The sequence below is a fragment of the Ambystoma mexicanum genome, chromosome 10, assembly GCF_040938575.1.
Source record: "Ambystoma mexicanum isolate Mex_15411 chromosome 10, UKY_AmexF1_1, whole genome shotgun sequence".
NCBI classification, from domain to species: domain Eukaryota; kingdom Metazoa; phylum Chordata; class Amphibia; order Caudata; family Ambystomatidae; genus Ambystoma; species Ambystoma mexicanum.
Genome location: NC_090932.1, coordinates 977442669 through 977470452, shown reverse-complemented (window position 1 = coordinate 977470452; position 27784 = coordinate 977442669).

Here is a 27784-nt window from a genome sequence, read left to right as displayed (position 1 = left end):
GTCATCTCCACCTTGTGGTGAAAATTGTGTTGGTAATTGTAACAATCGAGAAACCAGCACTGATGTCGGAAATTGTAGTGCTCAGAGAATGTTTTGCTATGCTACTCCTAGCATTACCACAAAACCAGTTGTTAATTCTAAGTGTATTTTGGGTTCTTGGAATATCAGAGGCTTTGACAAACTGATCAAAGACAACATGGTATTAACAGTGCTAAAGGATTACCCAATATTGTGTTTTCAAGAGACCTGTGCCTTGGACAATCATTTATGCGATGGGCATGTAATCTTCCTGCAGGCAGCAACTAGGGATACTGGTGGGCGACACTCAGGTGGTCTATGCACTGCGATCAAGCATGGCCATTGAATCATTGTGAGTGTGTTTTCAGATGAATGCAGAGGTGTATTAGCAGTACAATTAGAATTACATCTAGAGAAAACAGTATACCATATTCTCCCACTTTACGTCTACTGGCAACATGCCCATTGTAAACTCGCAGCATTGATCAGTTCTATAAAGAAGATTCTTGGGAATAACAAAGACACTTTCCAAGTCGCTGATATAAATATGGTAGGAGACTTGAACACACATTGCTTCCCTGAGGGCACAGAGCTAGGCAAAAGGGTAGATTTAATCAATCTGCATGCCACGCTATTAACTGAATATGGTTCTCAATGGAGAGATGTTTGGGAAGGTTGGGGACTGCTAGTTGCTAATGGACAAATGGCTGGAGATATCCCCCTCCACCCCACATGGCATGGAGGCAGTCAAAGCTCCTCTTGGATTGATTATATCATAATTTCTAAAAATCTGTTTTATATCTCTACATTACTTGAAGTTATACATCACTCCCACAGTGATCAGGATCTATTCGCACTCCACTTAAATTTAATGCTCAAGGCACCCAAAATAACACGTTGTAAAAACATCATTGCTAATCTGAAAAAAAGAAAAAAAAAACAGAATTACCTGGAATGACGAGAGCCTTGTGAATTTTAATCAACTTGTTGAGAATTTCTGGTATACCACAACCTATCCCCAAAAAGTAAAAGGCCTGTCAGTTGAACATTTCTGTTTATTTATCAAAGAAAATGCCTTCACTCTTATAAGCAATAATCTCACTAGGGAGGGTTCTAATTGCCTAAGAAGGAAAATCACCAATCCACAAAAAGATTAAAAACATAACACTTAAGTCCCGTAATAATGAGGAGACATATATTCACAGATTCGGAAAGAGAGACAATCCCATCAAAATTGGATTACAAATCATAGATTCCTTCTTAAGCAAAGACACAGAGAATGGATTCTGTCTGCGGTTATAAAGAAAAATAGTGGACATTCTTGGGATATTATAAACTCATGAACAGGTTCTGAATCCCTTGAAAACATGAATCACATTGCAGAAGAAAAGTGGTGTGAGCATTTCGGGGAACTGTATAAAATTGTGAGTAACACAATTATAAAATCCAAATCTCACTTATCCCTCGTTCCTTGACATTTCTTTTGAACATCTAGTGAAAATCATAAAGTCTGGCTTGAATTCCCCGTCCTAATCGGTTATGTAATCTTGTGTTGAAAAAACAAACAGAATGTGGGACAGAGTTTTATACATGTTGCTTCAGGACATCTTGGTTAGTAAGGCTTCCCCTCCTCTTGGCATTCCTCATTTATCGTGGCAATATTTAATCAAGGCAATCGCATGAATTCAGTGAGCTACCGCCCTATTGATCTCCTCAATGTATAGAGCAAAATATTTGCACGGTGTGTACTGAGCTTTCTAGAGGAATGGATTTCGACTACAAAAAGACTATTGACATTTCAAACAGGCTTTAGAAGGGGAACGGGAACCAATGCAAGTGGTCTTTTTGTCCAGACTATGATTGGTCAAGTGTGCAAAGAAGGAAATCCCTCTCTGTATGTGGCCAGCATCTATCTAAGTCTCGCCTTTGATAAGGTTGACAGAACGAGGCCATGGTCTAATCTATTAGCCTGTGGTATTCCAACACATCTGCTGGACATTTTGATACTATACTATATACTACTATATAGCAACACAGTGGTAAGAATGCAACTTGGTGCTAGTTGAGAGGTGTCTAGGCCGATAGAAACCAACCAGGTGTGAGACAAGGGTGTATTTTAGCCTCATGTCTCTTCAACTTGTATTTGTCTGATGTGGGAAGTCTCATGGTGAAGCCTCTTTTATTGCTCCAAGAGTAGGTGGGGAGTGTTGCTTTTGGTTTGCATACGCTGATGACCTGTTGCTCCGACACAGGGCTCTGAATGGCTTGCAATAGCTTCTTAACTGTTTCCCAGAATACTTTGAAACAAATAGTCTTACAATTAATCCAACCAGGTCCAGTATTCTATGCTTTAATGGAAGTAAATCAAAACACACAGAATTGAGATGGTATCTTCATTCCATATCAATTAGTGTAACCCTGTGTATAAAAGTAGGGTACAAAATGTGTAAATCAGCATTGTGTGCACGAGGTAATCAATATGCCGGCCAAAAGAAAAACATCCAAAAAAATCCTGTCGCTTCACACTTTCCCCCTTCGTATCATTCTATACAGGTAATGTTGTACCTTCACTGATCTACGGACTGGAAATATTTAGTCAATGAGAAAAAAATTGAATTGAACAAACTTGAAGGAATGATATGGAGGAAGGTATTACTTATTCCAAAGTGTGTACCACTCTCTATTCTCCATTTTGAGCTGGGACTCAATTCCCTGTCCTCATTAGTCCAGTTGAAGATGTTCAGATTAGGACATTTGACTGATGATGAAAAAACATTCTTGTTAATCCTAAAACCGGTTATGCCCAAACCATTTGTGGGTCTTCCACAGGTCAGACCTATTGTAAGTGAAACAATCTTGATAAGTGCATTAAAGAGCGAGTTTTAAAACTACCCTCATACATCAGGGATATAACGCAAGTATTGCTATGTTTATCAGAAATTGCCTGGGAGGATAATTGGTTATTGGGCACATTTTACTTGTATAGACCACTCTTTGGCCAAAAAGGCTATTGATTATACCTGTAGAGGTTTTTCTGCATCCTAATCTGAACACATCAATATGTTGAAATCTGTTCTTAAATTTTCTTTGGAGAGCAACATTTTCATCTTCAATGGAAGCTAATATTTACAAACTAATTGGGTGGCAATGGGAATAAAATATACGCCTGATTTGGGTAACCTTTTCATGACTGAATTTGAAGAGACCTAAGCTTTGAATAACAACGCCTTTGAGCATAATAATATTATGTGGAAAAGATATATTGATGATATCTTAATCATTTGGCGAGGCACACAAGAGACTTTTCAACTATATAATGGCTTTCTTAACAACAACCACTTTGGCATTAATCTAACAGGACACTGTGAATCAGGGCTGAAAGGGAGACCACCCTACTTAGAGGGAAAAGGGTGCAGGGAAGTAGCCCCACTGAAGTAAATTGTTCCCAAGGAAAGGTAATGTGTAAAAGACCTGCAAAGGATACAATGCATATTAAAGACCCATAAGTTGTATTAAAGAGAGCTAGCTTGAAAGAGGAGCCTCTCTAAAATATTCTGTTAATGATCAAGAGGAGTGTGACACTCATCTTTGAATCGCATGAATTTGGTGGTCTTTCTAAATGCTTTGGTGTAGAAACCTTGGCTGCTTTATCTGATGGTCTCCAATTATCTCCATTCTTTTATATTTAGAAGTACTGTCTTTATCCCCCACCACCTGTACATGATTGGTACTATGCCTGTGGGTATTTGAGCTTGTTGTCAATACTGCGTGTGTTTGTGTTGCAGTTAAATGCCCTTTCGGCACTTTAGGATCAAACCAAATAAGGCAGAACTTAATGTACAGAGAATTCCCAAATTTCTGATCAAATTCAGGGTCTTTATGAAACACATTGGTAGGTTTTAAATGCTGCACTTTGAGTATATTGGCTCTTGTCTCACAACTCATACACAACCACTGACAAACTGGCCTGTCGCCTGCTCCAAAGGCATTACAGACTCTCCATCTGCTCAAAGAAGAGGCTCTATATCCAAGAACACATCTCTGTGGCCACTAAAAACATGGCTGAACTTCTGAAAGCAACTCACCAACCTTACTGCTGTCTATACTTCTGCTCTGCCTTCCAGGGCACTCTGCAATTCTTTAGCCTCTCCCTTCATTTCTAAAAGACATGACATCTTGTGCTCACTCTCCTCTTCTCCTCAACACTCTGCCTCACCCGCTCTCAGGCCTCTGTTGACCCCCCGTCCCCTCCCCTCCTACACTCCTTTTGTTCTCCCATAAAACCTGATGAGGTTTCATGACAAGTCTGCTCTGTAAAATTATCATCCAAACAGGTGCTCCTCTTTTCCTCACAAACTATCAAGGACAACATTGTCTCTATTGATCCACCCTTGGCCGATTTCTGCAATCACTCTTTTACAACTGGATCCTTCCCCTTAGCCCTCAACCACTCCCTTGTGTATCCTCTACTCAAAAAGCCTTCTGCCGACACTTCCAGTCCGGCATACTATTGCCCTAACTCCATCAACCCCTTCCTGGGCAAAGTGTTGGAGAAGCTGGCCATCTCCCAGCATATCCACCACACTGAATCTGTTGGTTGTCTCAACGACCACCAGTCTGGCTTCAGAGATGGCGGAGGCATGGAAACTGCTCTCCTTAGTAGCCGTGAAGACCTGCTCTCTAATCTCATCTCCAGCTCTCCTTCTGATCTCATCCTTCTTGAACTTTCCCATGCCTTTGACACAGTCAATCATGCCACCCTGATAAATCGGCTCCGGGATACCCTTGGCATCACAGAACAGGCTCTCGACTGATTGAATTCCTTCTACTCTGACTGACCTTCCCAGGTTCAACTGGGCCCTTTTCCCTCCACCACCTCACTCTCCACCTGTGGTGTTCCACAGGGCTCTATCCTCTTGTCTTGGCCTTTCAACGTCTATCTGTTCCCTCTGGCCCATCTAATCTCCACCTTCTCTCCTAACTTCCAGTTTTAAGCAGATGACAATCGGCTCTCCTTCAAGCTTCCCTCCTCTGCCTCTTCCTCTTCCTCTCCTGCTATGCAGGCATCGTGCACTGCTAATGATCTCTGCCTTAATGACAGCAAGACAGAGATATTTCTCATTGGGACCCTTTCTCCCCCGCCCCACACACTGGCCGCCCTCCATGGGCCCCTTACCCTCCTGTGAAGCAAAAAACATTGGTGTCATGTTCGACTCCTCTCTCTCCATCTCTCCTCACATCACAGACCTTGCCAAGAAGGTGCACTTTCAGCTGCACCTCCTCAGCGGCATTCTCTCTTTTCCCCCAGAAACTCAATGTCTCCAGAGCTCTGGTCCTTTCCAGGGTGGACTACTTCAACAGCCTCTTCCTTAATCTGCCTAACTCCTACCTTCACCCCTACAATTAATACAGAATAGGACTGAAAGAATTATCCTTGGACTCAACACCAGGGACGACACCTCTCAAGCCATAACATACCTGCTCTGGCTCCTGGTTGCTGCGAAGATCAAGTTCAAGACCCTCTGCACCATCCTCAATGCATTTCAGTGACTGGAAATCCTCTACATACAACTCTCTCCCCCTAAATTCCTCCCATCTAGGACTCTTCAGTCGTCTAGCTCTAACTCTTCAGATGAGCCATTTTTCCAAGGGGAGAGAGGCGGATAGATCTCTCTCCTCCGCAGGTGCCTCCCTCTGGAATGGCCTGTCTGCCACTCTCAGATTTGAGCCAGATCTCCTTAAGTTCTGGAAGCCCATCAAGACCTTCCTTTCCTCTTCTTCCTTTTCTCTCCTTGTCTCCTGCTAATGTTGATGCCTGGTTCTTGACTAGTGGCCTGGTTACTTCAGAGCTTTAAAGTCTTACAAGGCACCAGCCCCCCCCATTTCATTCTGCCCCTGCACTTAGTCTCCCCTAACCCACCCCCCTACCTGCACTTGCCCTTCTGTGACCCTGCCCCCACACTAGACTGGCTGGGGCTACACTTCTGTAGCCACTCCAGCCCCTTTCCTTGTACTTAGCTCGTGGACCTTCCTTCCCCTTCACTCGCTGCTTTCCCCTGGCTCTGTCCACCTGGCCTACTCTGGCACTCACTTTCTCAAGAGCCCTGCCGTCCTGACCGGCACCCCGCTTGTCCTCTCCCCTACACTTCTCTTACTGTAGTAGCACCATATGAATGTCACAAGGCCTCGTTGGCTCGTTTTAGTTTTGTCCTCCCTGTTTTTCACCCACCCTTTTGTCTTGTTGCGTCTTGAAACACATAGTGTATAGGTGCATTATAAATACGCAATCAACCAATCGCCTTACTTTGAGCACTACATTTCAGTGGAGTTATGTTTATTTATCATTCAACACATCTCTACTAGTATGATGTTTGAATGTCACTATGTACCACATCAGCTCACCAAGGTATTTCTAGAAAGGGGCTCAAATATTGTGGAAGAACCTTGCTGTATCAGCCCTATTTTTGAATGGCAAACAGCGGCAACCACATCAAGTTAACATAATGTGTGATACTTTGCTGTTAATGCTTTGTTTACCAGCCAGGCAATTCTGAACTGCTCGTCTTTCAATGTCCCTTTAGATAGGTGTTCACCTTAATGTAATAGGCATATACATTGTACTTGTTGTTGTGTACGCCTTACGTCCTGCAACACGGTGACGTAAGACGCTTGAATAAAACCTGCGCCCTCCCCCCCACGAGGAGGCAGTTCCGGGCCGACAGAGACACATGTGTGGGTGTCGTTCATTCGCTCCACAGCCAGGCCTCGGCCTGCAGAGCAACGTACGTGTTCTCCCTCGCCGGCACATCGACTGGGGAGGACTGAACACCTGTTCCCACGGTAGTGGTCTCACAAAACTCAGCCTTGGCCATCTGGATCCTACACATTATGCCATGCCAGAGTCTGCAGAATATGATTTGCAGTCAGTCGATAAAGGATCGGGTCGAGAATGAGTTGTGGAAAGTGGGAGCAGAAAGCACACAGTGGAAGGAATATAAGGAAAGGCAGTGGGGTGGAGGTTACACATTTTTCTGAAGGCCTTTGGTCTTTCCTATATGCATCCGCCACCAAATGTGCACTGTTTCATATACATGATGTGGCCTACACCATTCATTACATGCTTTCAGTATGGTGCACTTGTGCATGGTGCATGGTAAAAGAGGTGCCACTTTCCTTAAACAGAAACATATATGTATACTGGGATAAGCATGCCAATAAAGGATTACAAACGGTGAACATTGAGTTTGAGTTGCTTGATCTGACAAAATCATTTCAGTAAACGCAAATCCTTACCCTACAACCTTTTGGGATAGAATGCTTAATTGGTGTGATCAAAAGTCACCCTTGCATGTTTGGGTAAATTGCTCTGAACCCTCCTCAACCTAATAAGTGGAACACGTCGTTTCGAAGGGATTAGAAACGTTTCTTCCCTTTCCACCATCCACTTCTCTCTCACACACTATCACTCTAAACTACACCGTCGTCTCCACATCTCTTCATCCCCCATTTCATTGGATGTTGCACAGATCAAAGACACGAACGTGAAGAATCAACCCATAAGAATGTTTTGTCCCCACTCTCCTTCAATCCCAACACAGCCACGCCCTGGATCCCACATGAGACTGCCATCTTTTGACAGCCAATCTATCTCTTGCTTCCTACTTACTGTTAATGAATAAATAACCTACTGATTGTAAACTTCATTGAAAAGTATCTCTTTACACTGGCAAGTTAAAGATTTCCTACAGAGTTGTCCAATGTTGGCAAATCTTGATATTTTTACATTATTGCTCATTCTATTGTGCTTTTTTTTTATTCCTGATTCCTTCAACTATGGCTCTCGCCACCATGAATGATCCTTCTACTGTTGTTTTCATTAAATGGTGTTATGCCTGCTTAACAATCACCACATGATTAGTTCTTGTTGTACATCAATCCCTGTAAGTAACAGTTTATCTTCAGCTGGAGGTAGAAGTTCCCAGAGAAATGGAATGGTGGAATCAGTGATTAATTTGTAAGAAAAAAGAAGTGTCAGGGCCCAAATATTGTCTAGCACACCTGTTGCACTGCAGGTGGCCAGTTTCCGACCATTGCTGACACCACCCATAGCTGCTCCCCACAGTGTCGAAATATAATAATAATAATAATAATAATAATAATAATAATAATAATAATAATAATAATAATAATAATAACAATAATAAGTTATTGTGATTTAGCTCAAAGAGCTTTACACAAATGACACAAGAACACAATAAATTAACATAAAGATGGCAAACCGACTTACAACTATTGCTTCAACCCGAAAATTTAGAGAATCAATTTCCACAAATTTCAACAATTATTTCCAAAAACCTAATACAGCAATAGTTCCATTTCCCCTATTGTTAAAACCCTTTAAAATGTAATAGAATCCATCATCTTATTAAAAGGAGAATGACAACAGCATGTATATACCCACTCTCACAGATAGTTTCAAACCATCAGAATTCCAAGGGTCTTAGTGCTTGATACCTTACCTCCAGGCACAAAGGGCTATGGGTGGGTGGGGCTGATTGGTCATTACCCATGTATGCAGGTTTTAGTTTCTGACTGGTTTCTGGGGCTGGAAATCATTTGGCCATTTCCTCAAGCCACTCACTCATGGTCCTCCAGACCCGATAGAGTGGCAGCTGGGTAGTAGTTAATCTTCTGTTTAGGCAAGTGTCCCAGAAACTATCACTCGTTATGGACTCATACGAATGTACCAGTCCACCTAAATTGCACATATATATGGCTCCCATCTCCACACATTCCGTGACAACATGTTTAGCAGTCTAAAGCTTGCGTGGAAATGTACAGATCCAGCAAAATCTCCTCTTAACCTCCATACCCAATTGGGGACCACACACTGATAGCACTGCCAGCTCATTAATACACAATTGCAGTAGAAAGTGCCTGATCTCTAATGCCAGGCATAATAACAGATAAGGCTGCGCCTTCATGTACAAATGGATCACTCTTGAAGACGCCGCCCTGCTCTTCCAACCAGCAAAGTCGGCGTAGTTGTTTTGCCAATCCCAATGGTTGAGTATTCTTGTGAAGACCTTTGGCATCACCTCACATGGGTACCCTGCCTCGAAGGCGTACTCCCAATCAATTAGTGCAAATAAGTCATCTATTAATGAGTTTTAATTCCTCCCCCTTGGGGTGTTAGGACTATTTTATGTTTAACTCAGGCACTTAAGCAACCCACATTAAGGGTTTGTTCTTGCATGTATATAGAACAAGCCCCTTCCTCTCAATACTATACCCTGCAGGGATGTAAGTCCCAATTATAAGTGGACCAATTCTATCGGGCATGAAGGACGCAATCCCAAAAGCTTATGCCAGAAAGCACTGTCAATTCAATCAAGCCATGTTAGGTTCAATAATGTCAATAACTCGAGTCTGAATAGAATGGTTGGGCAGAAGCCCTGCTTATAAATCTATATCACTTCTGCAAGACAAAATCCAACATGGGATCTTGCCACTGTTTGGATCTGCGTTGTGAGCTGAGATCCCCTATCAATGTTGGTGGTGATCAATTTCCCAGAGCTGGTGGACCCACTTCAACTCCCAGGTACTTATACTCTATAATGTAGTTGACCATACTCACATTTGATTCAAAATGTACTCTATTTAGTCTCTTGTTAGTTACTAACGTAATCTGAGTTTTATCCAGGTTTGCAGCCAAGACCTGGTACACTGTGAATTTTGCCAGTTCATTACAGATCTTTCTCACATCGCCAATGGTTTGGACGCACATGATCAAATCATCTGCGTATAGCATAGATACAATAAGCAATGTCCCAATTGTTGGTGGACAAGAGGACCTAGCCTCTACAAAGCAGGCAGATCAGATAAGAACAGACTAAACAACAGGACAGCCAATACACACCCTTGTTTGACCCTCTCTGTTGATCTGCACCCAAGGTGATACTGTTCCCCTATCATCCAAGCGTACACATGCCGTTGTTTTGGTGTGAAATTCCATGACCATGTGTAGCAAGCATGATGGACAACCCAGCAACTACAATTTTGCCCAAAGCATGAACCTGTTCACCTGGTCAAAAGCCAACCTAAAGTCGACAAACATCAAGTACAGGGAGGGAGCACCATTAGCACAGGCTTCTTTGATAAGGTGTTCAAGTGCCCTGTTGTTATGCACTGTACTCAAATCTGTCCTAAAGCACGTCTGGATAGTGTGCAGGATGAACTTTGTCTCAATCCAATTATTCAGTTCTTTCAATACCAGGGTTGCAAAAAGCTTGCTGGTGATGTCTAACATGGACAGCAATCTGTAATTGTTTACATCCGATTTCCTTTCTTATACACTGGAACAAAAACACATGCACACATTATCAACTGCACTCTTGCCCAATTATCTGGATCTGCTTTGCAAGGCCATTTGGGCCAGGGAATCTGGAAGGCTTCAGTTTCTTAATCAACTTCACAATTGTTACCCGTCCCATAGGCAACACCCAGCATTTGCCTCTGATCATCTGGATATGGCCTAGGGAGGGGTTCAAGTATTTCTTACCCACATGAGCCACCCAGGTACCACCCAAAATAGTATTAATCAACTGTTTTGTTTCTGCTTCCTTTGGTAGAGCCAACATATCCTATATTACACGGGTGTCCCGTTTAAACAAAAAAAAACAGCCAGAAATCTTTCCAACTTTTTCCAGATGTTGTCAAATCTGCTGGACCTTAACCAACTTCTGTAATTTCTAGTAATCGTGGCTCCTCATAGTCACTATCAGTCACAGGAGTTATTGTCTTGAAATGATCTTCTCTGTCGCCTTTAGCCAACCAGCTACTTAAGGTACCCACTAGCTGATTTGATCTCCTTTTTTTGTGGGCTACTTTTTTCCTCAATGTCCTCGGCTTTTGTCACTTTGTAGCTATTAGTGTTGAATTAAGTGACAGCAATAACATCTCAGCGCTTGGGTCCGCTGTAACCTGTGATGTTTTCTTTTTACTTTTGGTTGCCCTATCCTGTTGACGTTTAGCAAGGTGTTTCTGTTTTCTAGTGGGATAGGACGCTGATGAGTAGATGTCTTTGTCGCGTTGTAGACCATTTACCAAGTTATCTGTTTGTCACAGTGGTAAAACATATTTCAACAGAATTCCCACTTCGTACGCAGGGGCAGGTGCCATCAAGTCACATAGGTGAGTGATAATCTCACTCTGTCTTTTCACGTCTTCGTGAATGGCCACATATAGATTTAGCAGGATTTTAACAGCAAAGTTCAGAATGCCACATGGTGAACTTGCAATGGAGCATACATTACTGATGTATCACTCAAAGCATTCGTTATTTCAGACACGTGGCACTCAATTACAACCATGCAGCTACTAGCACCTTGTATTATGCTATTGTGTAGCGCATAACAAAGTGTCCAGAGTGAATTGTTAGCAATGTCCTTGGAGGCGGTACAACAGATATCATTTGATGTTACCTTCACTGTCTTTGGATAAAATGTGGTTATTTTTCCTTTGCTGGTACTCTGGGTTGATGTACTTGATCCTTGTGTACGAGAGTCCAATTCAAACACAACTTCATTTGCAGGCTGTGTCAATGTGTTGGTTATACTATTGGGTGGGCTGCTTGCCTGAGCGGATGTAAAAGGGTTTCACTTTCTGGTTGTTGCAGGCCTTGTTCCTAGGTGGCACCTTTCCCTGCATTGAGGATAATCTTGAAGGAGCTGTTACACTGAAACTGATAGCTCTTACCTCAGTCCCTGTTTAAAGATATAGAAATCGACAGGGTCATTGGATACAACACAGATGTGCCAGCACTCCTCGCCTCGAGAGGTTTCAGACTTCCAATTCCAGGAAAAGGGGGTTTGACCCCACTGCCAGCACTGTCCAAACACTGCCAAAACACACTCCGACACACTGTGCACGCTCTGCACTGTGTTGCCGTTTTAGTAGCAGTCGAATGTGTGCCTCCTCAAAAACCTGAGAACACTGTAGACAGACTACGATACAGCATAGGCTGCCAACACTGCCAAAACACACTCTGCACACTACCAAAATATTTGGGGTTAGACTACAGCTTGCACCTGCTCATTATGGTTGACACCCCCACAAATTAAGCACTGGGTGGAATCTGCTGGATTAAATCATGTTTTTCCCAAAGTTTATGGGGGTTGGTGTCCCGCACATTTCAGGCGGAGTAGCGTACCAGATTACATGGACATCCACACAAATGTGTCTTAAAAATGGTTTCCTTTCAGCAAGCTGTCGTTCATTAAGAGTTAGTCAGCCAGGTAGTTTGGGGAGATTAGGTGGGGAGTCGGATAGTTAAGGCAGCCAACTTGAATATACATTAAGGGCCTGATTCATGGAATTATCTGCAGGGAAATTGGGACTTTGCGTGTCAAACTACATGCAAAATCCTGTTTGCCGATTCATATAATGGACTGCGCGGCACTTTTTTTGTACTTTGGGGGGACTTCGTGCAGGTTCGGTACGTAACTGCGAGAGGCCGAGTGCGTTGCGTGAGACACCACGCAGAGCGTGGGCGTGGCTTGCACAGAGGGCAGGGTAGCGGGGAACAGGGAAACATGAAAAAGAACAAGGCAACAAGTGGGGGTTATGATGGACCGCCCTCAGGCAGTCCATCACATGCCCACTATTGCATGAACGATTTGTATTCATGGATCTGAATGCACAACCTCTCGGTAGGGAAATGGGCCGGCAAATCCCTCATACTATCCGCCAGCCGAAAGCAGGCATACAGACACGTACGCATAGGATTCACTGCACAGAGGTAAGATTGGGTGGTGGATTTTGGGGTGCGTGTACACAGCTGTGGTTCTGATCTGACTTAGGGTTGTGCACACACAGTGTATCGAGTTGCACAAACAGTTTAGGGGTGTTCACATGAGATTTTCAAAGTTTTACCCCAGTAACGATAAATCATATGCATGTTGTTGTGGTGCCAGTAACCATGACGCAGAGCGCAGGCTTGTTTCTGGGGAACCCCATGCACTGTTTGATGTTTGCGTGTATTCACGGCCAGGGGAGAACAGAAAGGTTGCTGTTCTGGTGTTTTTGCTTTGCCTGGGGCATGTCGGGGGCATTCCAGCCACGACTTGGGTACAGGGTTACTTTGCGCAAACAATTCCATGAATACATGGACCACACATATATAGTTCTGTGCGCAGGCTCGCCCAGTGTCATTCTTGGTGTGCAGCCTTTGCAGGATAAATGTGAACTTTTCCATGAATCGGGCCCTACGTGTCTGTTGTCAGCAAATGCAGAATAATGAGGCACATTACAGGTGTATTTTACAGAGGACACAGTCACCCAAATGGGGCATTTCAGTGATGATGACAAATGGTTGTTGCTACCCAACTCAATGGTGCTAATTTTATTCAGCTTCGAAGGATGAAGGGATGAGGTGAAACTGTAACCACGAGGTCCAACACAGATCACTTTAGTGGAAGGATTACTCTACAGAGTAAAATATCCAGGGTGATGTTCTAAAATCGTTGTACACTTTAGATTCACTAGTCCACTAAGAAACAGTCTCAGATGGTGTGATACATGCCGTGTGCACCTTCATGTTGTTCTGCCATCGTATTTGCCAGGTAAAGTTTTCAGGAGGCTTGAACACAAGACATTACCACAGTCATAATTAGAGTTTTAATCACGAGGCAGACCACATCCTGTGCTGCTAAAATAATTTTGAATCTGGAATGAGAAACGTAGTGATGCTTAACACCTATGACTGACAATGGATTGCCCTTCAAATCAGTTATATAATGTGAAAAAAGGTTGCATACTGGAAGAACTCGGGGCCAATCTCTCCAGTGGGATGCTCAGAACATACCTAAAGTAAAATCCGGATTGTCGGATCCCCGAGATGTGACTGGTGGTAAGCCAAATGACAATCCCGGTACTGCACCAATGGCGTAAGTGAATTGGAATCATTTCTCCTTCTCAGAGGCATTCCATGTTGGAGAGGATAATCTGCTTCTAAATCCCTTTTTCAATGCATGTTCCAAGTGCAGGCTCTCACTCAACTCGCAAAGTGTGGTGGAGGTGTTCCAGTGTGTTAAGGGCCAACATGGGCTTCTGAAGTTTTCACAGGGCTACACGTCTGTTTTTACTGGTTTGATTTGCAACTGTTTCTGCTTTTTTTCCGAATGCATTATGTACAATTTAAGAAGTAAAACGTCTCAACTGGGCAAGCGCATCTGAGGCATGTGCACAGCAGTAAAAAGTGACAGGGCCTAAGCCTTCACCTTGTCAACACTGCTCCAACAAAATGTGAATTCCACAGGAGTTACAGCAGGATTCAGGGTGTAGGGAGCCTGGACCACACAGAAGCACATCACCTTCATATATCCAATGTTATAATATGCTATCCTAGGTTATGCTGTGCCATGGCATGCTATGCTATGCTATTTTGCTAAGTGCAACCATGCAACACATGGCCTTCCAGCCAAACACCACTTGAGAACGTTCTCTTGAAATATGTAACAAGTATTAAGTGATTGCTTCATGCTTGGTCTATATTAAATGGATGATTACAAATGGTGCCATGACTATGTTCTTGGCTCCAGTTCCTAAATAAATTAGTTGGTCTTACTTTAAAATCTGGAAGAGCAGCAGAGCCTGAGGGTTCATCATCACTAGAGTGTGGAGCCATACATTGCTTTGTGATTAGTGTCAACACACCCTTAAGGAGAACAGGGAGTCACACCACACAATGTCATTTATATCTATACTTGGTTTCTCGTACCCGATTGTCTGTACCTCTCGGGCTAATTTATCATTGCAGCTGAGAAATAGTCTCCAAAGCAAATAGATACCTTGCGGTGACTAGGGGCGATTGCATGTGTGTGTTTGTGTTAGGGTTGGATTACAATTGCTCTCATTTTATTTCATTTGTCCAGTCATACACAAGTTTCAAGCTGAACTCACCAAAGTCAACAGCACTTTAGCCGTAGATGCAATGAATTTCCCACCCGCAGTGTGTCCTGCATAAGCACAGTCTGTCTCCCTTTGATGTCTAGCAGAGCACCGGAATCTAGCACACGCAGCTCTTTCTCCCCCTTTAGTAAGCTGAGTCTCAACTTGTGGGACCCCATTTCATCCTTCTGCCCACTTTTTACAAGAGAATGAGAATGCAACTGCAACCCTATTAGAGAAGGAAGAAAAGGCTTGATTCTGCAGCAATGACCCAGAATAGCCCAGTCAAGTCCAAGACGGGTCCGGTTTCCCCCAACATGATAGCCTTCCACCTACAGCCTTAGCAGACCACACCGACATTGAGGTAGCCTGGTCCAGGCACTGCTCCCAGTAGAACCACAGACTAAAGCCTCCGGTGGGTTAAGATGGCCAAAAGTTCTCCTCAGCATACCAGCCCTTCTGGTACGTTAGTGCCACCTAATAGCACATCTTAAAATGGCATCCTCTCGGACATCATAAGAGCCTTCCTGTTAACATGAGAAACACGTAATGCATACCAATAATTCTGTTTTAGACATGGTACATATTTGTGCACAGAGAGTATCACAATGTCAAACATGGGTGATGTTTAGGCAGATTCACTTTTATAAGAGGATAAAAACAATAGAACTCGTTTTTCAGCTGTCTAAAAGAACACAGTTAATCTATTTCTGTCCACGCTCTGTGATTCTGATTAAACACTCACTCGCAGCAAATTCTGTTTGTTGTGTGTTTTTTTTTCCTCTGTTTTCCTCTTAGTAAACATAGCTTAAGGGGAGCAAAAAACGACATATGTAAATATTATGCAAATGTTTTTTTTCTGATTGATGTGCAATACCAGCAAACATTGTACTCCTGTGGCTCTGCATAATCACAAGCCACTCACAGTCTATGTCAGCAGAACCCCTGGGGTGAAATACAGCCATGCATTGCAGAACAGACCCTACATAATGCTCTGTCTTTACATGCTGTGGCGGCAGCTCACAGTGGGGGCAGGGGCACTGTCATGTGACATCTGAATTTCAATGGCAGCACTTTCCTTGAACCCTTAGAGCACTTATATATCTATTTACGGATGTCCCCTCTCATTGCTGTTAGAGATCCTTTTCTGAGACGGAATCAGATTAATTTGCGCCCTTTTGCCTCGTTTTAATAATGCACTTATTTTGCAGGCATGTCAAATAAAATAAAGCTGCCTATGGAAACCGTAGGAAGTCATTAACACATGAATATGGCTTCTAAATACAAAATCCTCTTAAAGTGACATCATGCCAGTGGAACGTGGAAGTCATATACCACCAGCATGACTTCATAGCAAGGCAACGAGGCATTGCCTCTGCCTCCCCAAGATGCTGGTGTGCCAAAGGAATGAAGCACAGTGACACTAGAAGGAGTGATGGGAGTCTGGAAAGACTTCAGGTATTTTCTTTTCTCCCAGATGTTATATGTGTTCATCATATTATTCTTACGTAGCATAAGTACTGATTTTTGAAGTGGACAGCACCTGGGTGAGAATAGGATGCTGAGCGGGTGACCCACAACTTAAAATTATTAATGGTCACCTAGCAACAAAGGGCTCCTTTCACCTTGCAGTTGTGATTGACTTCACAGGCAGCTTGTGCTTCACTCTCATATATTAATATTTTATAATGTGCTCAATACCAGAGACCAGTGTCTAAGCGGGGCACAGGGATTCAAACCAGTGTTTGATTGAAACCTGTGTTGCTCTGCCTTGCTTTGCATCCACGACAAATGCATTGACCCTGAGCTATCCTCCCAGTCTCATTGTCTAAGAGATACCACTCGAACTCCTCGGTGGGATGTATTTACACTGTGCTTAGTTACCCACCTACAATTCTATAAGCAACTGACATTTCAGTACAATGGCCTCATTCCATACATACTACCAACGGTTATGTTATGTTACTGGGACTTGGATTTACAGTGTGCAAATTAACAAGGGGGGTCCTGGGAGTTCCTCTGCCAGACGTTAGTCCTGGTTACGAGAGACTGACTTAGCCAGAATCTTTAGCTCACTATCTTTCACAGAGAAGAAATATCCCAAACATATCAGTCTTTGTCCTGCCCTGGGGCAGTCCAGCACCGAAATGCTAGTCAATTCTCCTCTGAACAAGAGTACCAACAGCATCCCCAGGCACGTGTTTCAGTCTGGTTGGACCTCATCAGTAGGGCGGAGCTGTGCCTCTCTAAGAATTGTGAGCAAGGGGTCCACGTCTGGATTCCCCTAGTAACATAGGGTGAGACCCAAAGTTACTTAAATATGCAAATTAACAAGGGGGGTCCTGGGAGTCCCTCTGCCAGACAGTAGTCCTGGTTACGAGCGACTTACCCAGAGTCTTTAGCTCACTTTCTTTCACAGAGAAGAAATATCCCAAACATATCAGTCTTTGTCCTGCCCTGGGGCAGTCCAGCACCGAAATGCTAGGCAATTCTCCTCTGAACAAGAGTACCAACAGCATCCCCAGTGTGTACTACTGCCATTTGTAAGCTCTCTAGGGGCTCTGAGAAATCTGAAAACAGGTGGGGAGAGGATAGGTTAGTGGGAGAAATTAATAAGGGCAAGATAGCTTTGCTGTTGTGTGGGTGCCTGTAGAACGGAAGTATCCTGAACTCTTCTTGCTGGTGTCATTTGTCTAGGGCCCTGAGGTGTTTGTTCTCACTAGGGGGACCTTGTGTGAATGTGTTGATAGGATGCATTGGCAGCGGTGGGGGTGTATTTTCGTTGGCTGTAGAGTTGTGTCGTTGTTTGAAGTAGGTTGGGAGGGAACATAAGCTGGCCATGTGTAATCAGCAAAATTGATATTTCTGTTGCGCTTGACTCTGCAGTCATTGAGGATGTCATTGTGGGAAACTAGTGAACTGCATTGTAAGCAGTTTAGAGCATTTCACCAAGTGCATAGTGAGCAAACTGCCATGATGGCACAATGGCTATTTAGATGCACTAACATGTAAGCTTGGATGAAACTTACTGGTAGAACTTTGAATCGCCTGAATTTGAAGTGATTCGATCAGTTCAAGCTTTGCTTGAAAATTGTATGAAGTTGGAAAAAAACTCAATATCATGGCCTTTCGTTGGTGCCCATTTGCAGACTTAGGCAGCATTCCAAGAGTGAGGAGGTCATTGATAGAGTCAAGCTTAGAATACAATAAACTGGAACGAAGATAGAATAATTGAGTAGGAAAAAGGTAGGAAAATATAGTGGGTAACTGGGGACTCTGAGAGTAACATTTTGTGTAGATTTTGTTTAAGCATCACTGTCTGACTCATTCTTTGATTTGAATGGTGTGAACAACAGAAGTGCCAACTGGCGTACATTTAGGTAGAGCAAATCCCTGGTAGGAAGATCAGCTTGAGTGACTTGACGAAGGAAACAGGTGTGAGCCTTGATTTTGTGGGACACCACTATTATTCTTGAGAAGGTAGCATTGATTGCTGGGGGCAGGAGGAAAAAAAACATGTATTCCATGTTTAAGTGCCTGTAAGTGACACATGTAATACGTGAACAAAAACACCCTGACATGCTTGTATTTCACACTAGGGAGGAGAAGGAGGAGGAATACCCTGAGGACAGCTTGTACGGGTTGCACATGCACACTCAAAGATCATACAATGCGCATTCCAACGCCACAGTGACAGCAAAGTCACTGAAGCCCAAATCAACATTTAAGATATGCCTCCTGTACTCAAATTATGACGATCATGAGTACCTCACTCTGGTGGCAGGGTAATATCTAAGAATAAGCTATGCTTGAGTTTAGGCATAGTGAGTGGCAGTACTTATGATCATGGCTGCTACAAACCAAATTGAAATTGCATAGGTGTCAGCACCTTTGAGTTTGCTCTGCTGTGGAAGGGAATGCATATTAGATGAGCCTATACTTCCACCTATACTACCACCAGGTGGGATTGAAACCCAGAAGACCAAGCCGCTCATTGATTCTTTTTGGAAGGGCCGACAACCCCCTTGCCAGGACACTGCCACTCAGCAAACAGTGGCCCTGGGCCCAGGTATCAAAAGAAAACACCCATTCAGGAGGTGTAGCCTCACATGAGGGTGCTGCATATCTAAAGATATTTCTTTGTCAGTAAGAGGTAACAGGGTGGGAGTAGGATAGGTAGGAGTGCTCTGGACAATGGATGAAGCCTTCCACCATCTTGTTTCTCATTGTCTCTCTTTCCCATTCCTGTCCTCTCCACCTCCACTGGAGCAAAGCACTTTCCGTACAAGATCAAGAGGGCAAAGAGCACTCCTGCCAGCAGCCGGATTGGCCACCTAAAGTAGGTTAGCTATAGACCAATCACCTGAGGACTTATAGACTTAAAAGAAGGGGTCTCACACCACTTCAACAGAATACCTTAAGTTCCCTGAGGATCCTTTAACACCAAAGAGATGTTCCTGGGACTCTCACTTGGACTTGCTTGGGACAGGTGCACTGTCCAAAACACTCTGCAGAAGCTGAAGAAGGAGCAGTCCAAGACAGAAGGAAGATATGTCCTATACCACCACAGACTATCAAGAGTGACCCGTTCTGTGGACCAGGACCAACCAATGTGCTAGAGATCTTCTGTTCTTGAGGAGCAGGCCCTAAAATGGAGTTTCTAGTCCTCATGCCCTTTGAGAAGGTCTAACAGAAGCCCCGAAGGCCAGACAAGCCAAAGCTCCCTGTTCACTGTCACCTCTGTGTTCCCTGCATCCTGAACAAATGGGAAGGTCATTGCTGGTGTTAGTATCTTCATTCCTTCAAACAGCTGAATGATTGCACTACATCTCCATCAGCCCAACACAGAATTGTGTCCTAGCAGAGCCCGTCAACTGCAGGTCTGCTCAATTCCCGAAACCAAACCAAATCTATTGAGGGTCGCTTGCAGATCCTACCCAGAGGTTACCACAGGGCTCGGCTCAGCTAGCCCGAGAACCTCCACCTTATTGCTTGCACCAAAACACCCCCTTGATCTCCACTTCACGACTGCCGCCCACCGACTCAACCAGCTTTAGAGTGTCACTCGCCGACCTCTGCCAACTGCTAAAGCATGACTTTGCCCAGCCAAAGTTCAAGCATTTGTGAGACCAACCTGAATTGCAGTACTTGAACCACCACCTTTCGACCACACAGATCACCCACATTCAACCCTGCTTGTCACGCTCATGCTGCCTGGGCTTTCGCAATGCTACATGCCCTACTGCGCCTTATCAACTTGCATCAACGTTCAACCCGGGTCTGATGTGTCGACTCACAAAGAGCCAAATTCAGGTACTGTGACACTGAACTGCCCACTTAAGCCTTAAAGGCTGGTTAGGTCACAATAATCTCTGTCTTTACCAAGATACCTTTTTTGGTAGTATCTTACCCACCACCCCTGGATCTAAGCTCAAAGTGCTACTTTCTTCAGTCTGTAGAATCTTCACTACCACTACCACTCTGCCATCCACTCCCTCTGCCTTCTCTCACCTCACGACTCCATCTCCTCTTCTCATAACTCACTAGGTTAGTTCTCTTTTCATTTTCAGCTCAAATTTAATATCCTCGGTCTAGTCTTCAAAGCCCTCTATGGTCTTGACCCTCCCTACCTATCCTCACTTCTCACTTTCTATACCCCTTCTCGTTCACTCTGTTCTGCAAATGTCTTCCTTCTCTCTCCCCCTCCTCCACCCTGTGCCCTTTCCCGCTTCCGCTCCTTCAAACACCTCGCTTCTTTCCATTGGAACCACCTACCCCTCCCTGTCTGCTCTATTACCTCCTACCCTTCATTCCGCACTTCTCTAAAATCCTATCTCTTCCATTCACCCCTAGCATCTTTTTGCTTCCTCTCTCACTACTGATTCTACCTCTACCTACACCTCTTACCCCCTCTCTCACTCTGCTTCCTCTCCATTAGTGCTTAACCTCATCAATAATGTAAATTGTTCCTTGTACTGTTTTCTGGTTTAGATTATATTGTCATGTATTGCTTGTTGTATTTGCTTGTTGGTCTTGTAAAACGCTTTGGATTAAAGCGCTATATAAATTAAAATTAATTCAAATACAAATACTATCTTTCTTCTGGGGTGGGTTTTTGTACAGTAATCTCTTTTTGCTCCCCTTGCAGATCGTGTGTTTTATTTTTATTGAACCATGATTGGATATTCCCTTTGTTTTTGACTGTGATGTTGTTTGGGCCTGTTGGTTCACCTTCACACCCCTCTTAGGAGTCTAGCCTGCCCTTGGCCTGCGTTACCACAAAAGGGGGAGGAGGTAAATCTCTTAGCTGTACCTGTTTTACCATTATGATTGCATTGAGTTTTGGTTTGTGGACATGTGAGGGATGAGGAAGCCATTGGGCCTCATTACGACCCAGGTGGAGGACCATGGTGTTATTAGCACCATGGTCCATGCCGGTGTCCGCCATGGCAGAATGGGGAATTACCACCCCATTCTGAGGTTGGTGGGGTGGTAATTCCCCATGCCGCCATGGCCCTTCCCCATTTTTGTCCCATAGGGCTCAATGGGAATGGGGAAGGCGCTAAGTATGGTGCCGCAAATTGCGGCACCATACTTAGCACCAAGGTCCCTTTGCGGGTCCCTACTTTAACGGCTGGTAAAACCAGCAGTTAAGGTCGGGTCCTGCAAAGGGACCTCGTAATTAGGCGCTAATAGGTTAACGGCGCCGCAGCCTTTTGCGGCGCCGTTAACGCATTAGCGCCTGGGTCGTAATGAGGTCCATTGTGTCCCTGCTCCTGTACTCCTGAGAGGCAGAATCCAATTTGGCAGGCTAACAAGTATGTTATTTTTTTCAAAGGAAGTAGCAGAGATTCAGTAAGACAGGTGATACAAGTCATGTCTGTCTCGGGGAGACTGGCTAGGGCACATGCTATTGGGTTACATCTGGATGGAGGAGCAAAAAGATCAGAGAATCCCTGAGTGTGTCTAGTGTGAGGCTTGCTCTCACATGATTTTACTGTGAGGAAACAGCTGTGAATCGTGGGAGGTAGGTCATACACCAAATTCAGCGTACTGTGATTACCATACCCTAAGAACGACCAGGGAGGTGTGCATATCTTATTTACCAAAGCTCATGGAACAACACTACACAGAGTGGTTAAATATGGGAGGATATTCAAAATACAAAGACTGTCTCTCCTGCCTGGATCCACTGTTATGTCATACAATAATCATGATGACGGTTACATGGTCGATTATCAAAACAAAGATTATAATCCATCAAAGTATGACACCAGAGATACATTGGCTGTAAATGAAGCTTTCCATGGCACCCACACGAGCTCAGTCATCACACAACCTAAGCAAAAAGTGTATTCACACAGAATAAACATCAACCTTGCACACATTACCAGAAATAAATGGCAATGGGAAGGCTGTGATCCCCCTTTATGCCAAGCCAGAGTTGTGGTTGTTGAAATATTTGAGCATTGCCTATATTAACTAAAGTCAAATGACAGACAGTGAATGCTCAATTTTTACCTTGCATTAATCTTGACAATGGACAAGGTTATGGTCACAGTAGAGCAGGTACAACAGCAGTCAGTGTGTCAAAAAATTCTCTTCACCAAAAATATGTGGACCAGTGGTCTGATCATCGACTATCTGGCCATGGTAGGTCCCACTTTAATTAAAATAAGGCTCCTGAAGGCCATTTGTTCTTATATGGCAATCTTTCGGGAAAAGCATATGCTAAAATGTGTGCATGATGGCACAGACCCAGAAACATTTGTCGTGAGCCTACAAGGTAAGAAGTAGCATCGGGTTGGTGTGGGGCAGGGTGGTTGGGTTGGGTGGGAGCGGAGTACAGTATGAGGGAAAGGATGGTCAAGCAGACAAAGGCAGGGAGGATAGGAAGGTTGGTGCAGTGGAGCAAGCTTTGGTGTTAGCCCATAAACTAAGGGGGGGTGTCCCCTTCAATTGACAAAGGAGTTGGGTAGGGGACATCTAGGATTTCAGGGATGCTGCCCACATCATAAAAGTTATCAGGAGGGAAGCAGTCCATAGCAAAGCCATACCCAGGAAACCGGGATTCAGCTGGACTGGCATGCATGAATGTCTTTGTTATACCAGTCATGACTTGTCCCAGAGTAATATGTGGGCTGGAGATCAATGCAGTTTAGCATTAGGGAATGCTGTGAATGCAATAGCTTCAGGACATGCGCTACTCAAAGTTTACATCTCAGAGAAGGTGGAGATACAGTGAAAAAGGCCTTGCAACTTGAATTTGGTCTTTGTTGCAACAGACAATTGATCAAATGTCCTTGCTGGCTTAAATATGTGTGTGACAATGTGAGTCTTCTGCTGTGTGAATGTCCTTCATCTGGTGATCACAGTTTTTCAGCGTGTTAAAGAAAGGGTTGTTGTTGCCCAGAAGATCAGCTCCCATTTCAACCATGCTTACCTTGTCAAAAATGCACTGTGCCTGTTGCAGGTGTGCCACACGTTGCCACTGCACAACCTGAAGACGTTAGTTGGCACATATTGGAACAATAGTTTGCACAAATTGGATAGGCTATGTGAGCTCTGCAATATCATCACAGACTACCACAACGCTCTCAGCTGAGATCTATATCAGGCATGTTGGTACTATGTCAGTGGCTTCTGCTGTCTGCTCTTCATTATGTCCTTTTTAGGAGCACTCCAAGCAGGTAAGCCATCACAATTCATCCCTGACTGAGGTTCTCCCTCTGCATACTTGCTTGAACTGAATCTGTTCAAAATGGTGAGGGCCCATGCTTTGGCAGGTGGTGTATATGCAGCACAACATGTGATGGACCAGCTTTCATAATTCTTTGCAGATCCACTGATAGCTGGATTTAAAGGTACACTTGATTGAACCACTTTTCATGGTAAGTGTCAGGGACGGGGAATTGCAGCAAACTCCCAAGGAGGGGACAATATGCAAATGTGCAAGGGTGCTTTACTGGAGAACAAAGGCAGCAGGAAGAACATCAGCCAGACGAAGGTTTGCCAACCTGGAATGGCAATCTCAGAAGACCGAAGGGAAGTAAATCACTGGCTCCTGTTTAAAGATCGATAAGAAGTAAATGCACACCCCACAGAGGAGAGGTTATCTTGGACATGCTCCTCTTTGACATTGGCCTTTCGAATACAGACCGGCCCTCAATAAGAGGATGCAGTAGACCATCAGCTACAAAGATGATCTATTAGTGGGAAGAGATTATGACAGCATACTATAGTGGTGCATCAAGCAACTCTTCTGGTCAGTGACGTTTGTGAAATATACAGTTGAATCACTAAACTGCCCCAAGCGAGTGTGCAATCTGAGTGAGTCTTTAATGTGAGGTGGGATATTGTCTCGAACTGCAAGTGAAGCCTTCATTGCAGCATGTAGAACAATTGAAATATTTAAAAAGGAACCACAACATCCTTGTTCACAACTATGGAATGACATCTATGCATAGCCAATACACCTCTCTGATTATGATGATGATGATGATGATGATAAAGATGATAATGATGATGATGATGATGATGATGATGATGGTGGTGGTGGTGGTGGTGGTGGTGTTGGTGATGATGATGATGATAACGACAATGATTTGTACCATGTACATAATTGCCATCGGAAGGTGAAGATGGGTTGTTTCACTTTGCATGGGTTGGTAAATAGATCCCTGTACAGTTTCTGACGTTCACATGCCATTGCCTATTGTAGCAGTACTGTCTGAATCCTTCTAACAAGAAGAAGCTCTCAAACATACCCAGGCTCTCCTTCAGAAGGCAACCACTGCTTATAGTTTAGGGATCTCCAAATAGTACTGCCTTCCACAAATCATTATGGCCTCCAAACCTCAGTGCTGCCCACACTACACGTTTTTGAGCTCTCCAAAACCAAGCAGATTCCCCTAAATGTTCTTGGTATCCGTTTCAGAGTGCAGCCACCCCTTGTGTTTTTCAAGCCATTCAACAGATTGCTTTTAATTCTAAAATATCTCTGTCTTTCCCAAAGATTCACGTACCCCTTCACGTGTTTGGCCTCTCCCACAGAGCACTGACACCCACTATAGTTCACAGTTCTCCCACAAAGCACTGGCACTCAATACAATTAAGGTCTACCACATACCACTGCCAATCTCAAGTGTAGGGATGGGGAATCCACCTTTGAGGACATTCTCTACGAGTGAATTTCTATGTTATTGCCCCCTGCACAGTGACCTACGTGAGGGAAGTATGGTGTTGCTGCATCCTCCTCTACAGGGTAACTAAGAGAAGCATGGATTCCAGCTCCCCTGTACTTAGATGCACTAAGCAGTGCAATCAATGGGTGTGTGCATGCCACATCATCCGATCCCAGGGATTGTGCTGAAATGTGGTTGCAACCATTAGTGTGCTTCCACCATTCACTCGTTGGGGCAGCCACAGCAGCAGTGACCTTCTCTTAGCTACACTTGCCAATGCAACTGCCCCTGAGTGTGCAAGCCTAGTGGGTGCGATAATGCATGTAGCTTAGGACAGCATGCTCAATATTAGAATATGCCTTAATGACAGCACATTCATTTTTGACATCAAATGACTTTTGGAGACGATTGGTTATGGGCAAATACCCAACATAGAGGATTGCGTTAGTGCAATTTATCAACAAATTTATGTGGAACGGGCCCGGTAAATCCCAATCGTGGGACCCAGACCCGGCACGTCCCCATTCCCATTGAGCCCACATAGGGCTCAATGGGAATGGGGAGGTTGCTAACAATGGACCTGTTAATGACAGGTCCGTTATTAGCATCCTGTTCTGCTAGCAGGTGCTGCTCTGCACGTCTGGTCTGACCAGGCGTACAGAGCGGGATCCGCTGCACAAATCTTAATGTGGCGGCCCGATATGAACGGTGCCGGTCCCTTACTCATAAATTCAGGAGTACAGGCTTGCACCCCCACCCATATGTGCCATAAGGGTATCCCAAGGGTATCCCAAGAGCCTCTGTTCGCCATGAAAACTGCCAGGAGTCCCAACTTGAATCCTGTGCAGAATTTAACACAGAAGACACACAATAAGGGAGTACAGGACAAGGATATGGCGGCCCAGTCCCTCCAATGCATTTCCATCATTACTTTCAGGTATAAGGCAAGAATTGGACTACTGTGCAGGAATGGCAACATTTACCATAAATGCACAAGAAGATTCACAAGAATTCCTAATGTACTTATTACAAGTACTGGAAACCAAAATCATACCTATAAATGAAATCTTCCAGATTTCATACAAGTGCAAACATACATGCTCTCACTGCAACCATGTTCCACAAGACCACATCACTAATGAACAATGTGTGTATGTATCCATACCAAAATCTGAATCAGTTCCATTTCACCAGCTTCTTCCGAATGCAAATCATGGCATATTAAGCCTTTCTGCAATTGAGGCAATTGTTCCACCATACAAATAAACTCACGTAAACAATATCTCATAGTAATGCTTCTAAGGTACAATGCAGATGGTACCAACAATAATGGTAAGCTTACAGGCTTCACTCATTGCCAAATATCTCTTGGAAAGAAAACCTTCACAACAGTAGGAATAGTATACCAGACTAGTGCCACAACCACTTCAGGGCACTAAACTGCAAATGTCAAAAAATAAGTGGTTGGTTTGAATGTAACGATACCTCTATTACTCAAACACATAGGTAATGAGCACATTTAACTAATGCATACTTAATGTTCCTTCAACCCAAATTTAGTCCCTAAACTATAGCACAAATAACAGAATACACCAACAGGTATTTAACTACATTCATAATACTACAATAGTACTTTTGCAAGTCAATCTAGTAAGAATATGCCAACAGTTATCAAACTACTTGAAAAATAACCTTCATTCCAAAACACTTCAAATACTCCATCTCAATTCTTATATGACAAAACATCTTCTAACCTCTAATGTTGTTAGAATACGCCAACAGGTATCTAACTATTTCAAGCATTCCCTTTATCACAACATATTTCAACAAACATACTATCACCCTTACACTCACATAATTGTAATTGTTTTTTTACAAGTATGTTTTTTTCTCCAATGACACAATAATTATTTAATGTCAAGACAACAATAGTGTGTCATACACTAATGTTGTACCAAACATAGTACTTATAATGTACTATTCTTGAGATTCTAAACAAATGTACATATAGAATTGTATACAACTTAAGTTTTTAAACTATCCTGCTTAACATATTGTACTGATTTTTTTCCACACAAAATAAACCAGTGATCCGAGCTTCTCTGCGGACACCGGCAGCTGTATGCGGATCCAACATGGCGGGTGTTTTAAAAAATATGACTTACCTCATGCTTTTCACCATCCAATCAGCAGGCGTGTCTGATGTCCGTGGACCTCGTTCCACCTTCTGGACCAATCGGAGGCCCATCCGTGAACTGAACAGGGAAGTGGAAGATCGAACCCAGATATCACACATTTTTTTACCTACATTTTGGTCATTTAAAAAAAAAAAATACTCTACGAATGTACACCAAATGTACAAAAACACAACTTTGGGACCAAGTCACGGCTCCTGCTGCACATTTGGTGACAATCGGTCCAGTGGTTTGGGCTGTAGACATGAGCAAAACATGTTTCCCATTGTACCTATGGGAAGAAACACACATTTTGGGACCCCACTATAACTTTACCCCACTTAACAAAACCTCACCACACTTTGCAGAATCAATCTGAGCCATAATCTTTTTTTTGCTAAGTTTTGTGATTATTCATCTAGTGGGGGGAATTATAAGCTGCCCAAAAAGCGCTCTTCC